Genomic DNA, 15,153 nt, shown 5'->3' on the forward strand with positions numbered 1-15,153 from the left:
ACCATTCTGCTAAGGGAATCCATGTAGCCCATGCCTTGGGTTGTTCTCCAGTCATACACCTCAAATAATTCTCCAGGAATCTATTAAGGACCTCTGTTTGTCCATTTGTTTGTGAATGGTAAGCTGATGACATCAGTAGGTCCACTTGTTGCAATCTAAACAATTCTTGCCAAAAGTTGCTCATAAAAATTTTGTCTTTATCACTCACAATGGATCTTGGCATCCCATGTAACCTAAAAATCTGATCCAAGAACACTTGTGCCACAGTGGAAGCAGTAAATGGATGGCTGAGCAACAAGAAGTGTGCATATTTGCTCAATCTATCCACCACTACTAAAATAGTGTCTTTACCTTGGGACCTAGGCCATCCTTCAATAAAATCCATTAAAATATCAACCCAAATTGCCTCAGGTATTGGTAATGGTTGAAGTAGCCCTGCTGGTTGTTGTAAAACAGGTTTACACCTTTGGCATACTTCACATTGTCTCACATAATTTCTGACTTCCCTTTGCATATGCTTCCAGTAGAAAAGACTTTTGAGTCTCTTGATTGTGGCCTGCACCCCAGAATGTCTCCCCAAAGGAGTATCATGCATTAAAGCAATAATTTTCTTCCTTAATTCCTCATTTGCACCTACAACCAGCATTCCTTTCTTCCTCAATTCGTTATCCACCCAAGTATACTTGTTTTGAACCACCCCATCTTTCAACTGTTGGATTAGGGCATTCAAATGTGGGTCATGTTCCCATCTCCCATGTATCATCTCAATCAAATCAGTGTGTACATGAGATACCAACATAAACATTAACTGTTCACCAGTTATTCTGGACAGCGCATCAGCAACACTATTTTTCACTCCCTTCCTATATTTGATCTCATAATCCAACCCCAAGAGTTTAAGTAAGCATTTACTCTGGAAAGCAGTAGTGATATTTTGTTCCAGTAAGTATTTCATGTAAGATAAATTATAAGGATCATTGTATAGGGTACATACCTTTAGCGGAAGCAATAGTCAGATCATCTGGAGCGTATAATAATAATAATAAATAATAAGATGATTAGTATACTAGGATCTTCTCCTCCCTTTTCTAGGTTTTCCTTATGTTGACAATCAGTGGGGCATGTCAACCCAATAACCTATTTATATAGGTTAGGGGTATTCTAGACAGGAAGAGAGACCTAGCCATAATAGAACTGTATTTGGGCCCCCCCATTAGGCTGCCCACTGTATAATAAACAGGCCCTACACTTATCAGTACCATCACACTATGTACTTAACCGTACTGACTGAGACAGACCTAGGCCCAATGGATCATATAACTTTAGTGGGCTTTACCGGTCACATTCAACCCGTTTTCATAAATAAGAAAACCGACTAATGGAAGTCCAAATCCAACATTCTCCCACTTGGGCGACATTGTTGGTTTTATTAAAATGTTTTGTTTTAAGAAATATTTCGAAAACTTTTATTTTGTAAAACGACTCTCGGGTTGAACAACATGGCCATATAAACATCTCAGTCAACAGAACTCGGTCCAATAAGCAATTTAATGTGAATCATAGCGGACATAGTACAATTAAAGTCATACAAGACCTTCCATGATCACAACACCAAAAGCTTACCGACATGAGTCCCAAGTGTGACAAAGTGTAGTGTGGTTTTAGCATAATAGATCCAAACTTTAAGATGAGCATGCTTAACCACATTCGGTCACAGTCTCAAACAAGACCCACTTCTGAAGAAGTATTCCCCTTATTTACCTCAAAAGGTAAATACCACTTAAGGTATATTAGATATTAAACCACCCAGTAAAGGGTAAATACACCAAAACAGGCAATGGCTAAACCGCCAACATCCATTAAAGGATAACTCCACCCACTAATGGGCAAATACACCACAACTGGCAATGGCTCAACAGCCAACATCCATTTCAGGATAAATCCACCCACTAAAGGGCAAAAGCTTTAATGCAGAACATCTCTTCACGAGACAAGAATTGAACCATAAAAATAATCATAGATGCATTAAGCTTATATTTAACATGCATACATTTAGTGAGAATTAGAACATCAACTTTATTACCGGAATCATACAGTACCTTAAGTACCAAAATATCTTAACTATAACTCCCACTAATTCAGTGCATCAAAAGAAATCACAAGATTCATATTTTCAACATGCTTTTAATAACTCAATAGACCTGAGTCCTTTAGTCAACGAGTCTGCAATCATCTCTTTGACCCAATTTCCGACTTTATGAATCTTCAAATAAAACCACTTAGATTTGCCAGATTTTACATTCTTCTTAGTGCATAAGACTAAACCCCTATTATCACAACTAATGGTGATAGCTTGTGTGATATGAAGAATGACCATAAAGCTATAAATGTAATCTCTCAATTTCTTGACATGATGAGTGGATGTATAACAGGCTGTAATCTTTGTCTCCATAACAGAGGTAGACAACTAGACATATTCTTTCAAGAGATAACACCACCAGCTAACATAAAAAACAAATCCTATACCGGATTTCACATCATCAAACACAGCCTCGAAGGTCTAATACACACTTCAGTATACATCAAATTATAAACAACACTATCATAAATAATCTTCTACATAGTGTTCTCATCAAGTATACTTTAAGGACGACATTCATTCTTACTTAAATTGTCACTTTTAGATATGAGAGTTACACCAGATTATTCAACATTATTTCTCCCTTAATAATCCTAGCTAACATTCTGTTAGACATGTCACACACAATCTTAATACCAAGCACAAAACATTCTTCCCCCAAATCGTTCATGTCGAAGACAATGAAAAGATTTGCTTTTGTGTCATGCAACAAATAATCAAGATCATTACTACCAAGTAAAATATCATCAACATAAAGAACAAGGAATATCAATTCAATATCCTCCCACTGATCTTGTAATATATGCAAATATTATTAACATTTCAACAAGTTCATTAAACTTCACAAACTTATAAAACTTCATATACCACTGACAAAAACCTTGTTTCAATTCATAAATTGATTCCTTCAATTTACATACCATATGTTCTTTAACTTTCTCAACAAAATCATTCAAAACAGAACAATGAGAATATCCATTTTAGTATAACTTTAAATCATGAACAATGAAAGACCTAAGAATCATTTGAAGTAACAGGTGAAACTGTTTCATTGAAATTCACACCTTCTCTTTTAGTATAACCCTTTGTCACAAATCTCTCCTTATGTTTCTTAACAACACCTTCAAAATTCAACTTTATTTTAGAGATTCACTTTACACCCGCCTGGTTCAAAAAATCATGGGAGTAACAATTAACTCCTAAACTTTATTATGTGTCTTATCGATTACATCTCATCATACATATATAACCTCTTTTCATTTATCTGCTTGCACAAAATAAATACCTTATTTATAGGTTATAATCTAATCTATTTCACTCAAGTCATAATCAACTTCCCCGATATAGACAACAAAATCAACATAGTTAAATGCTTAAAGCCTTTTTGAAAACACTTTAGAATATGCAACAACATACGGGTTATGTGAAATAGCATTATTGGTCATCATACTTCCCCCATTAGAAAAAGAAGAATAAATATTTTTTTTCTAATGCATAACTAGAAGACTAACAACTCAGGATGAGGCAAACAAGCCTTCTGTTACTACAACAGGTCTCTAAGCCATTCTCTAGAAATTTAACTGTTATATACTCTACAAATCTTAAACTTTAAAATTTACAGGATAAGTAACAAAGAATTTAGGAGTGGTTTTGGGATCAAAATTTTCCAGAAAGATTATAAATATAAATTCTCAACTTAATTGACAATCCCACACCCTAAACTGTTTAAACTCGTTTTTTTTTTTTAATCCATAATTCAAAAGACACTTCAAAAAAGAAATTAAAGTTGTCAGATAGGTATTGGGTCCAAGATAATATAAGGCTGATGTAAAAGCTTTACTTTAGCTATAAACTGTTAATTTGTATCTCGAATCAAACTTCTCACCCTATCTTTATAAGTACAATTACAGCTCAGTCACACCGTTTTATTCAAGAAGACTTGGCATCGAATAATGTCCAACAATAAGTATAAAACAAAAAACTCATATACAACCACGAATCACCATGTTTAAATTGACATAACAACTTTCCAACTCGGTCTCATCTTTCAGTCTTAATGGTCATACAAAACAAGCTCCAAACCTTGACAATAAATACTTTAAACTTAACAAGAGCCTTAGAGTTACTATACTTATAAGGTAAACATAACCACATCTAGAATCACCATCACTGAACATGATATATGACGTCTTTCCACAAATATATAGTAGTGGTTCACTAATGTTAGTGTGAATATCCTTTAAGAGTTCCTTAAATTAAGTTCAATTTCACATTTGACAAGTCCATGAAACTTCTCTTTAGAAACATGGCTAAGAATCTTATGCCATAAAATAAAAGAAAATAAAAAATTCTTTCGTCAATCGTCTTTTAATTCCAACACTCTCAACATTCAAGAAAATATCATGGGAAATCAAAACCAATCCAATTAATGCAAAACATCACAAAGGAAAGCATTTTCAATCATATGAGAGTTATAAAATAATTCAACCTTTTAATTATAAGTGACCAAACGAAATCCACACATGTCAAATTACGAAATAGAAATCAAATTTCGTCTCATATACGACACATAAAGAAAATTTTCTAGAGTCAAATAAAATCCTGAACTAAGCTTTAAGACAACTTTTCTGATGAAATCCACATCAAGTTTCCCGTCATTCATTGCGGACACGGTGACTATAACCTCACTTGGTGTTTATTTATTTTGGAACCCTTTAAGGAGAATACAAACATAAACAAATGATCCACTATTTAACCATCAAGAATGAGGTGACACATCTGCTAAACATGATTCAAAACAAACTTAGGCCAATAAATTACATGTCATTATCCTTGCTAACTAGACTTTGTATTTTAAATACTTTTATCAATTTATGGCCAGTTTGGTCGCAAAACCAACAAGTAACTCCAGTAGTAATACTAGATTCTTTATTACTCTTAAGTCTTAACCTCCACTACAAAAAAAACAAGGGAAACTGACGGACAAAATCCGTCAATAACAGCCCTTATCCGTCAGAAATGCGGATTCCTGACGGATTTTCCGTCAGGAACGCGCGTCACTATAATTCGTCACGAAAAATGCAATCCTGACGGATTTTCCGTCGGTAATTTGCATTTCTGACAGAAACCTGACGGATAATCCGTCAACCATATTCCCTGGGGTTTGGATAAAAGTCAACATTAAATTGACTTTCCTGACGGAAAATCCGTCAGAAAATTCAAATTCTAACGGAAATTCCGTCAGAAATTTGTACAGTAACAACAATTCTGACAATTTTTCCGTCAGAAAAATTTATGTTTTTAAAAAAAAAAATGTGTTCTTTGTCAAATGTTCTCTAAACTGAACAAAATCAAATTGATATAAAGGCCATATGGAGTCAGGTCTAGGAATTCCAAATCAGGCATAAATATCACACACGTGACATACTGATCGACAACTGAAAGAGAAACATTTATACTAAGTCGAGCATCATAACAAGATAAAATAATACAAGCAAAATATCAAGCTTTGGCTACACCGGAAGGGAAGGAATTAGCAGCAGCACTCTTCAAATCCAACAACAGCACAGCGTCGCAAGGCTGCAATACATCATGGTTGTCGATGTACCTAAAGGTGCAAGAAAATTACAGCATGCTCAGATCATATAGTGAATTCTTTAAAAACTGGAGTATTAATAGAATGCATTCTTGACGATTAAAAAGCTAAGATATTTCACTGGTAAACTCAAGTTGTATAGACAGCCTTTTTAAACTAATAAAGCTAAAGATGAAGGTTAGGCTAAACGTAGTACCTTTGTTTCTTAAGGGATAACCCACAGCAACAAAACAAGGGCGCTTGGCCACGAAAGGAATGGAAGGTTTAATGTTCGCCTGAATATCCCGATAATCCCAACGTTTTGCACCTACACAAATGATGGATAAGGAAAAAAGATGAATGAATGTTATTACAACGAGCATATGTAAAAGTAAACCGATACTAATTTGAGGAAAGTTTCTTTAACATAAATAATATCACACTGAAAAACCAGAAGACACCCTTGAAGACACTCGAGGATAACATACCGATCCACGTTAATGACCGCTTCTACATGGTTTGATTCATAAATCAATTCTGGGATATCTCACCTTGAGCATACATAGGAGTTAACTAGTGAAAGTGGCTATAAACTCTAATTTATAGTATGCCCATTTCACTTGCTTGGTTAACCATTGTCATCAAATCCGAAATTTATAATCTTTTGGCTAAGTAATATGCTCTATAGAAATATAAATTTACCAATAATCACTTACCTCAATGCTGAACAAACATGATCCAATGAAACTCTGATGCAATATTTAATCAAAACCCTGAGAAATTCTTCAACAAACACACCCTATAGTTAGACAAAATAGCAAATATCGAACCCCCCATTCACGTCACAAAAAGTAGCCAACAAAACCTTAAATAAGACAGTAGTGTGCATACAATGGCCTCATTTCATGTGATGTTCCTTATTTAATGAAGGTTATAGTAACTAATATGTATGCAACGGTCTTGTACAAAACAAAAGAGAAGATGTCGGATTTCAATGACGAAAGAGTCTAAATCTAGAAATCTAAAACATATTAGCATCATCTACCATAGCTAGACAAAGAGCAGCATCAACTCTATTTGAGAATAGGATACATGATTTGCTAAACCATACTGTATTATCTAGCCATAAAAATCATGGCTCCATTTGACGATACTTCTATTATATACTTCTATTATATACATATTTGTAGTCGTTGCATCACCCACGCTATCATACCTCAATCCAATGTTGACTTTTATGATTAAAATGCCTATAAACAGACCAATCTCTATTGAAGTTTAATACTCAGTCTGTCTCATTAGATAATTCATGGTTGTTTTTAGATCGACAATTTATACACTATTACAAATTAAGCTTATTGCAACATTTTGTGTGCAACACTTCGTAATTGTGTTGCAATTTAAGAGAGAGATATTAAGCATGCAACAGTTTGCTAAAAAATGTTGCAATTATTAATATCATGCAACATTTTTATTGAAGTGTTACACTCTAGAGTCATAAATGCAACATTTTTATGTAGTGTTGCTTTTATTATTTCTATATAATTATAGTTATAATAATATATATTACGCTATTTATAATAATGAAATATTGTTTACCTAAAACTTTAACCTTTTATGTGCTCATAAAGTAAGATTATTATTACGTAACATTATTTGGCAGATAAAATTATCTGACGAGAATCCAATTACTTACCTAATTGAATATCGACCTGACTCAATGAGTACGTAAATCAAAATTACACAAATTAACCCGACTCAGAATCAAAATAACACAATATACTTTACATTTGACGTAACTACTCGAATTAAGTCTTAGGTGAATATATAAAACATGTGCGACCGTTCACCGGTTATTTTATTCGGAGTACTCCATAATTCTTTCGCTCCATTGAATAGAATAAGCTTGATTTTTAAGTAAGAAGAATCTCTATTATAACTTCTAATATATACGAGTAACATAAAAGATAGTTATGTGAGATCTTTTTGAAATTGTTTTATCGAGTACGTTATGAATACGAAATTTTTATAATCTTTATTAATGTGTACTGAAGATATGAGCAAAAGAAAACGTGAATTAATGTACGTGTATGAAGTAAACGTATACAACTCATTAGAACGGAGGAAGTATAATTTTACAAAAATAATGAAATTGGAGTAGGCGGAACTCTAAACTTTCATTTTGCGCCCAATTGATATCCAAAATTTTTATTTTACGGCTAAAGTCAATGCACCTCCCTATAAACAAATTCAAAAAAAAAAACCTAATGTCACTATTCAATTCCAGTATTCCACCATTGTGCGTCGATCCTTAATTGATTTCCTTCAATAAGTCCTTGTTAACTGCTATTCAATCAATTTTGTAGGTGCATTTTGTTCAATCTATTTCCGCGACAATCAAAGCAACTCCACCGCTCATTCTCCCTCTTTTAGGTCCGATTCACTTCTTCTTTACCTTGCGTTAATCATTTTTTTTTCGATTTTCCAGGTATAATTCAATTTTTTCTTCATATTTTTGTCAATTTCTTTTGTAATTTGTCGAATGATTTGAGATCATTTTCTCCTTTGTGTACAATTCGGGTATTATCGACACGCTTGTATTGGTGTAGTGCCTATCTATTAACTGTGTAATACTCAATTACACTATATCGCTGCGTAGGTTAGGTTTTTGAATGTTAGATATCGGGAAAAATGGGTGTAAAATGATAGTGAGTATATATTTGCTATTGTGCTTGTTAGACCTAAGTCATGGTGACGAGTTTTGCCTTTTGGATCAAGGGGATTGACTTTTCTTTATGTAGTGTATATGATTTAACAAGTATAAGTAGACTTTGCTGAAAACACCAATTCTTGGAGTATAACTATATGGATGTTAGTTCTCCATCAGGAAGTTCTTGAAATAGCCTTGAAATCTTTAGCTACTGGATTGACCTTTGTAATTCCGGGACACTTGACAGGTACTCGTATACTTTTTTACTACTTAACGAATGATCACTTGGTGTGGTTCATGACTTCATCTCGGGTAGGTTATTTCGATTGTGAATGCTTGTGTGCTTTGTAAAGCATTGATTGTACTGGTGAAGAGTGAGTTATGTCACTCACATAAGATGTACAAGAACTCTCCGGTGGATCACAAGACATGAAAAAAAACAAAGATTTGTTAAGCCTTGTTGTTCAATTTTACTCATCAAGGATAAGCCTTGTTTGTTTGATTTAAGTTAATTTTTTATTAATCTATTACTTATGTATTGTTTTATTTCCAATTATTTGTTCTCTTAGGGTGGATTTGGATTGAAGGATTTGGAGAGAAAGGAAAGGGAGGGAGAGTAGGAGATATAAAATCCCTTATTTGGATAGTAAATGAGGATGGAGGGAAATGAAGGGGAAACGATTTGGAGGGATCCATTTTCCCTCCTTCAAGGCAAATTAAAATTTTTCCACAATAGGCAAGATTTATAGGGAATTGTATCCAAACACCCACACCCCATTTCCCCTCCCCTTCCCTTCCCTCTCTTTTTTTTCCCTCCTTCCCCCATCCCCTCTCTTTCCCTTCATTTTTCCTATGGTGTGTTTGGATTGAGTGATTTGGAGGGAAAAGAAAGGGAGGGAGAGTAGGGGATTTAAAATCCCTTGTTTGGATAGCAAATAAGGTTGGAGGGAAATGGAGGGGGAGGGATTTGGAGGGATCTATTTTCCCTCTTCGAAGGCAAATCAAAATCTCTCCACAATAGGCAAGATTTGGAAGGAAATTGTATCCAAACACCCACTCCCCATTTGCCCTCCCCTTCCCTTACCTCCCTTTCTCTTCCCTCCTTCCCCCTCCCTTCCCTTTCCCTCCACTTTCGCTATCCAAACACACCCTTAGTCTCTTACCCTGCTTCTGATTTGGTACTTAGGTTGTATGTTCATTGAGTTCATTAAGAATCAATACATTCCGGTTTATATAATTGCTTAGCCATGAACACACTCATACCTAAACAGGTTAAATAATATTGCCCCCTTCCATTTTCAGTACGTCTTCCTTAGGACGGGCTTAACTTAAGACGAGAAATTGTCAACATTTTATAAGTAAAAGTGACCATTTAGTGATAAAATGTTATAATTAAAATTGTCACTTCTTAACAAAAAATTGATAGTAACGTTTTATCAAGAAATAACTATGTTTTATCGTAAAATGGTCACATTTTGGTTATCTTAATTTCAGACGGAAAAAGGCCCAGGGCAGTCTGAAATGAGAATTTTCCTTCCGTTTACTGAAATACGAGTAAATTGCTTCTCATGTACAGGTTGTTAGTAGTATTAGTTTTTACTTACGGACTTTGAACAATCAAGGGAACTACCTGATTCACTCGACTCCTCAACAACTTGAGGTAAGCGAACTTCAGTGGCATACGACGTACTGGACTAGAGTATTACGTACTACTTTTAAAATGTGTTTCTTTTCCTTCTTTAGATTTTTTGTGGGGAATGATAATATTTGTTTGTTAGATACTCCTTTTAATTCATCCTTCAAGTATATGTTTACTTGTAGTAGACATAATATTATATTCTGAAGAAGAAGTCGATAAGGTACATGATTTATGGAAGAACTATTCTCTTCATATTTGTCACGCACATTGTTTAGATTTTTGGTTGATGAGATGGTTGAAAAAATATTTGGCACCAGTTATTTACCAGTTTTAAGTCATTATGCGTGTAATCGAGAGCAACAAGTAACTGAAGATGCATGTAGATTTGCTGAACATCCTAGAGAAATGCAACTGTAATTCTTCAAGTTCTTGTGGATTGCTAACTTCAATTATCTTGTTTTTTTCATGTTTTTTACCATTCATTCCCATCTGCACATTTCTTTGATGTAAGACTACACTGGTTTTAAACTATCTTAACGCTTGTGTTTCAGCAATATTTCCCACACCTGGATGAAGAGCTGTAGGAGCTGGAGTCGACTACAAAAGCATGTTCTTAATGATATGTCAATCAGCTACCAAATTAAGAAATCCTATTGTTTTGAGTGATTTAGATTGGCTTTAGGTTCAGAAATTGTATTACTAAGTTTGTTGGATGTGTTTAAGGTTTTAATTTTGTATAAGGATTAGTGATGTAAAACACTTGTGTATTTGGGTTTGGATTAAAGATTTTAATACAATGCTTACATTTTATTTAAAAGCTAAAACAGTATAATTACGTTTATTTGTGAAATTATTGGTCTCTTACAAATGATGCACTACAAAAGTAAAATGTTGCATTCTCGATTTTAAAGTATTGCATTTATTTCGAAAGTGTTGCTTCATTAACATGAAAAATGATGCGTTTGTTTATATAAGTGTTGCCTTTTCAAAAACAAAAGTGTTGCAAATGCATATAAAAGTGTTGCTGAAAAAAAGTGTTGCAGATTAAAAATAGGTGCAACACTTTTAAAAAATGTTGCCTTAACTCATAAAGTGTTGCACTAAATGTTGCATTGAGCTATTGCAACGGAGCTTTAAGCAGCACATCTAAAAGTGTTGCCTCAAGTATAAAGCAACATTTATAAGACATTTTGCAACATTTACATGGTGTTACCATAGCCTCATTTTGTAGTAGTGATAAAAACACATACAAGAGGGGCAGGAAGTCCAGCACCCATTCCTAAAAAAAAGCCGTAAAGTATTGGATGAGATGTGGTGGAATAGGGGAGTATATAGCAAGGGGCATCTTATACACCAAATTTACAGTTACTTCATCACAAACACAATTACACAAATGGATTATTAGTTGGCAGATGATCTTCATGACCATTTCTAGAACAAAAAAATACAGCATTTCTATACAAGGCTATTTACTTAAATTAAGATACTCACCCATCATCAATAGCATCCTCCGGCGCACCTTCATTAACAAGGCAATCGATATCATCATCTACAACTTCCAAACCCATTACTCATATTTAATATGGATGATTAACTACGAAAACCCCAATATTATCAAAGTAACTGCAAAACTAGGCATACCCTGCAAATCAAATTAAACCCAATCAGAAAAATAAGATGACAAATTCAATTTTCTACTTAATCCATAAAAAATCACATTTGTGTAGCTGCATAATCATCTATGAAGGGCTCAACAGAATTTGAAAGTCGATTAACAATGAATAAAACATTCGAAAGTAAGTAGTATGGAGAGTAGAACAATGACTAGAACAATAACACTTATAATCGAATCAATTAGTGTACAACATAAAATTTCCGAATCTTTTCAAGTCCAATTTAAATACTTCAAACAGATCTAAGATAAACAAAAATTAAGAAACCCTAACTTTTCGGTTGAAACAGATTTAAGCTCAAAATATCCATGTAAATAGAACACCGGAGGATGATTCATACCTTACCTGAAAGAAAGAAGAAAATGGAGAGAGGTTGCCGGAGGGAGGGAGACACGCTCGTGGTGGCCGCCGATGTGGTGACGCCGGTGAGATTGCCGGAGGCAGGGAAGGAGTGCCGGATTTTTGGGGGTTAGGGTTTGGGAGTGACTTGAGTGTGAGAGCGAGAGTGAGGGTGAAACTGTGAAAGTGAGGATCGTCTATTTTTTTTTTTTTGGGTTAAAGAACGTATCCGACGGAATTGTCGTCAGTTTTCCTTCTTTTCTAATTTACCCTCAACCCTGTGTTTGTGTGTCTATCTGTCGACTTTTCCGTCAGGAAAATTAAAAATTCTGACGGAAATTTCGTCATAAAAGTCAATTATTTTGATTTTTATGACAGAATTTCCGTCAGGATTCCGGACTTTTATTTGGCGGCATTAAATTGGGTTAACGCGCGTGATTTCACTGATGAATTCTGACGGCAATTTCGTCAGGAATTCATTCCGTCAGAATTCCGTCAGAACTCCGTGTAAACTGACGATTTTAATTTCCGTCAGATTTATTCCGTCAGTTTCCCGCAATTATTTTGTAGTGCTCAAGACCTTTTACAAGTATTCTTGTATAAATGTTACCTGACTTCCCCTTCGAAAAAAGTTGTTTAATGAATAAGTTCACTACTTTTTCCTTTATCTCATTCCCCTATTTCCTTTTCAATACTCACCCATATAAAATAAGTCCTTGTCGGTCCATGTATCAGTTTGGGGCAATAAGCTATTTTGAAGTGACTTTTTTCCGGGAAGAGAATTAAGAATTTAACCGACAAGGAATAAACTCAACAACGGGTACTTTGTCTTTAGTAAGATGATATGCACTTCAATACTACTAATCACATCATACATGATTTAAATTAATAAGGCATCCCATTAATTCCTTTAAATTCCCAGATATCGAATTCTTCAATATCAACATACACAATTTGTGTACCTCCCACCTATGAAGGTGATATACATATTAAGCCTTACCCCTCTCATGTACAAGTGTAGGAGGGTCTATACATACATATCTTAATGAGCTAAGACAATGGCCAACTCAACATCACTTTCCACTTAGCAAAAGTATTCTCATTTATACTCTTAATAGCACAAATTTCATTGCTCAAAGAAAATTTGTTGACTGAAATAACAGATCAGGGCCAATATTAGCATGATATAGGTATACTTTCTTTATAACTTTATACAAGAATATGCTAGGGGAGTCGCAATATTCTCACAGGAATTCATATTATATTTTATGCATTCACCTTTGGGCAGAATACACAAAACACAATAACTACCTCCAACAGGAATCATATTATACCTTATACATTCCCCTTTGGGCAGAATGCACAAGACATAATAACTACCTCCAAGTAAATAGACAAGGAAATTTCTCAAAAATAAATCACCTTTGGGCAGATAAATTTCCAAGAAATCAAATTATTACACTTGTATTTACTCAACCACTTACTTAAATTAACTTATACAACTTCCCCCTTTGGGCAGGAAATTATACAAACTAATTTAAGAAGCACAAACATACATTCCGGAATCCTTATGATTTATTTTAAATATTGATAGATAGCCCGCTTTGGCCAAGCTACCCATCGTAATTGAAATAAATCACCGAAACAATACCCGTATAATTACATACATGCTATTTTCTGTTTCTTATCATGTGTCGTACGAAAAATAGTTTAAGCATGCAAATCAAGCAAAAGGCGGTCTTAAGATTTGGACAATAAAATTACACTCTTAATTTATACTGGATATCTTATAATTATCTGATAGTTTATACGAACAGTTTACATCAACATGTAACAACGTTAGTTCTACGTTTAAAGAACCAAACTAATTATCAATAGTCAACTATTTACGGTATTCCTTTAGTCTGATATAAGAGCAGTGTACAAAATTTCACAATTGATAGCCCACAATTGAAACAAACGAGGGGCACATATGTATCCGTGTAAAAGTTCAACAATCAAAGCATCATTATAGAAAAAAAAACTTGATCAAGATTTCACCAGAGTACAAAACAAGGAAGGAAAAGCGCATAAGTGCATCACTAATCAAGTCAGGCAATTAAACCGACATAAGACAAGCTTTAATTCGTCTACATGCGTGCATAAGTGCATCACTAAATCACATTGGAATACTATTGTAATTAGTGCAGATCATGAACCACATGCTTGACATACTTCGTGACATGATGGATTTTACGAACTAAAGGAATTTCATCATGAATGCGTATTAATTGTCAAAACCATAACATTATATCAGATTAACAATAATATTAATATTAATTTTCGTTGATCTAGCAAAACGAAAATACAGCGGATAAATATGGTCATAAACCCTAATACAATCTAGCTCTGATACCACATGTAAGATAAATTATAAGGATCATTGTATAGGGTACATACCTTTAGCGGAAGCAATAGTCAGATCATCTGGAGCGTATAATAATAATAATAAATAATAAGATGATTAGTATACTAGGATCTTCTCCTCCCTTTTCTAGGTTTTCCTTATGTTGACAATCAATGGGGCATGTCAACCCAATAACCTATTTATATAGGTTAGAGGTATTCTAGACAGGAAGAGAGACTAAATAGCCATAATAAATCGTATTTGGGCCCCCATCAAATTTCTTTTGTATAATAAATGCAGTACTACACTTATCAAGTCCATCACACTATGTACTTAACCGTCTTGACTGATCGGCATGACCTGGCCCCTAATGGATCATATAACTTTAGTGGGCTTTACCGGTCACATTCAGCCCGTTTTCATAAATAAGAAAACCGACTAATGGAAGTCCAAATCCAACATTTCAAACTAAAGTGGTCAGTTTTAATAACAAAGTGCCTCCCAATTAAGTAAGGTCTCCATTTTTCTACAGCAAATATAACAGCCAAGAGTTCTTTTTCATAAGTGGAGAAGGATTTAGCTTTTGAAGAAAAGGCTTTACTGATAAAGGCGATAGGGTGTCCCTCTTGAGATGAATGAATCGTTGAATGGTTTTATTTACGTATTTTTGCAATCGGTTGTAATTTGTAATA

The 15,153-nt window shown here is 34.2% G+C and overlaps 2 long non-coding RNA genes across 3 annotated transcripts; one reads left to right on the forward strand and one right to left on the reverse strand.

Annotated features, from left to right (window-relative positions):
• Positions 1-5,098: 5,098 nt before the first annotated feature.
• LOC141633323 (uncharacterized) lies at positions 5,099-12,641 on the reverse strand. The gene is made up of 5 exons (XR_012538101.1): positions 12,082-12,641; positions 11,555-11,705; positions 6,431-6,497; positions 5,932-6,042; positions 5,099-5,747 (listed from the first exon to the last, which is right to left on the reverse strand). It is a non-coding gene; the product is annotated as an uncharacterized LOC141633323 (long non-coding RNA).
• Positions 6,643-10,826, forward strand: LOC141633324 (uncharacterized). Of its 2 annotated transcripts, XR_012538103.1 has the most exons (3): positions 6,643-8,147; positions 10,001-10,488; positions 10,615-10,826. It is a non-coding gene; the product is annotated as an uncharacterized LOC141633324 (long non-coding RNA). The 2 variants fall into 2 exon arrangements; XR_012538102.1 differs by lacking the exon at positions 6,643-8,147 and having other exon boundaries at positions 9,282-10,488.
• Positions 12,642-15,153: the final 2,512 nt, after the last annotated feature.

Source organism: Silene latifolia, chromosome Y (genome assembly GCF_048544455.1).
Source record: "Silene latifolia isolate original U9 population chromosome Y, ASM4854445v1, whole genome shotgun sequence".
NCBI classification, from domain to species: domain Eukaryota; kingdom Viridiplantae; phylum Streptophyta; class Magnoliopsida; order Caryophyllales; family Caryophyllaceae; genus Silene; species Silene latifolia.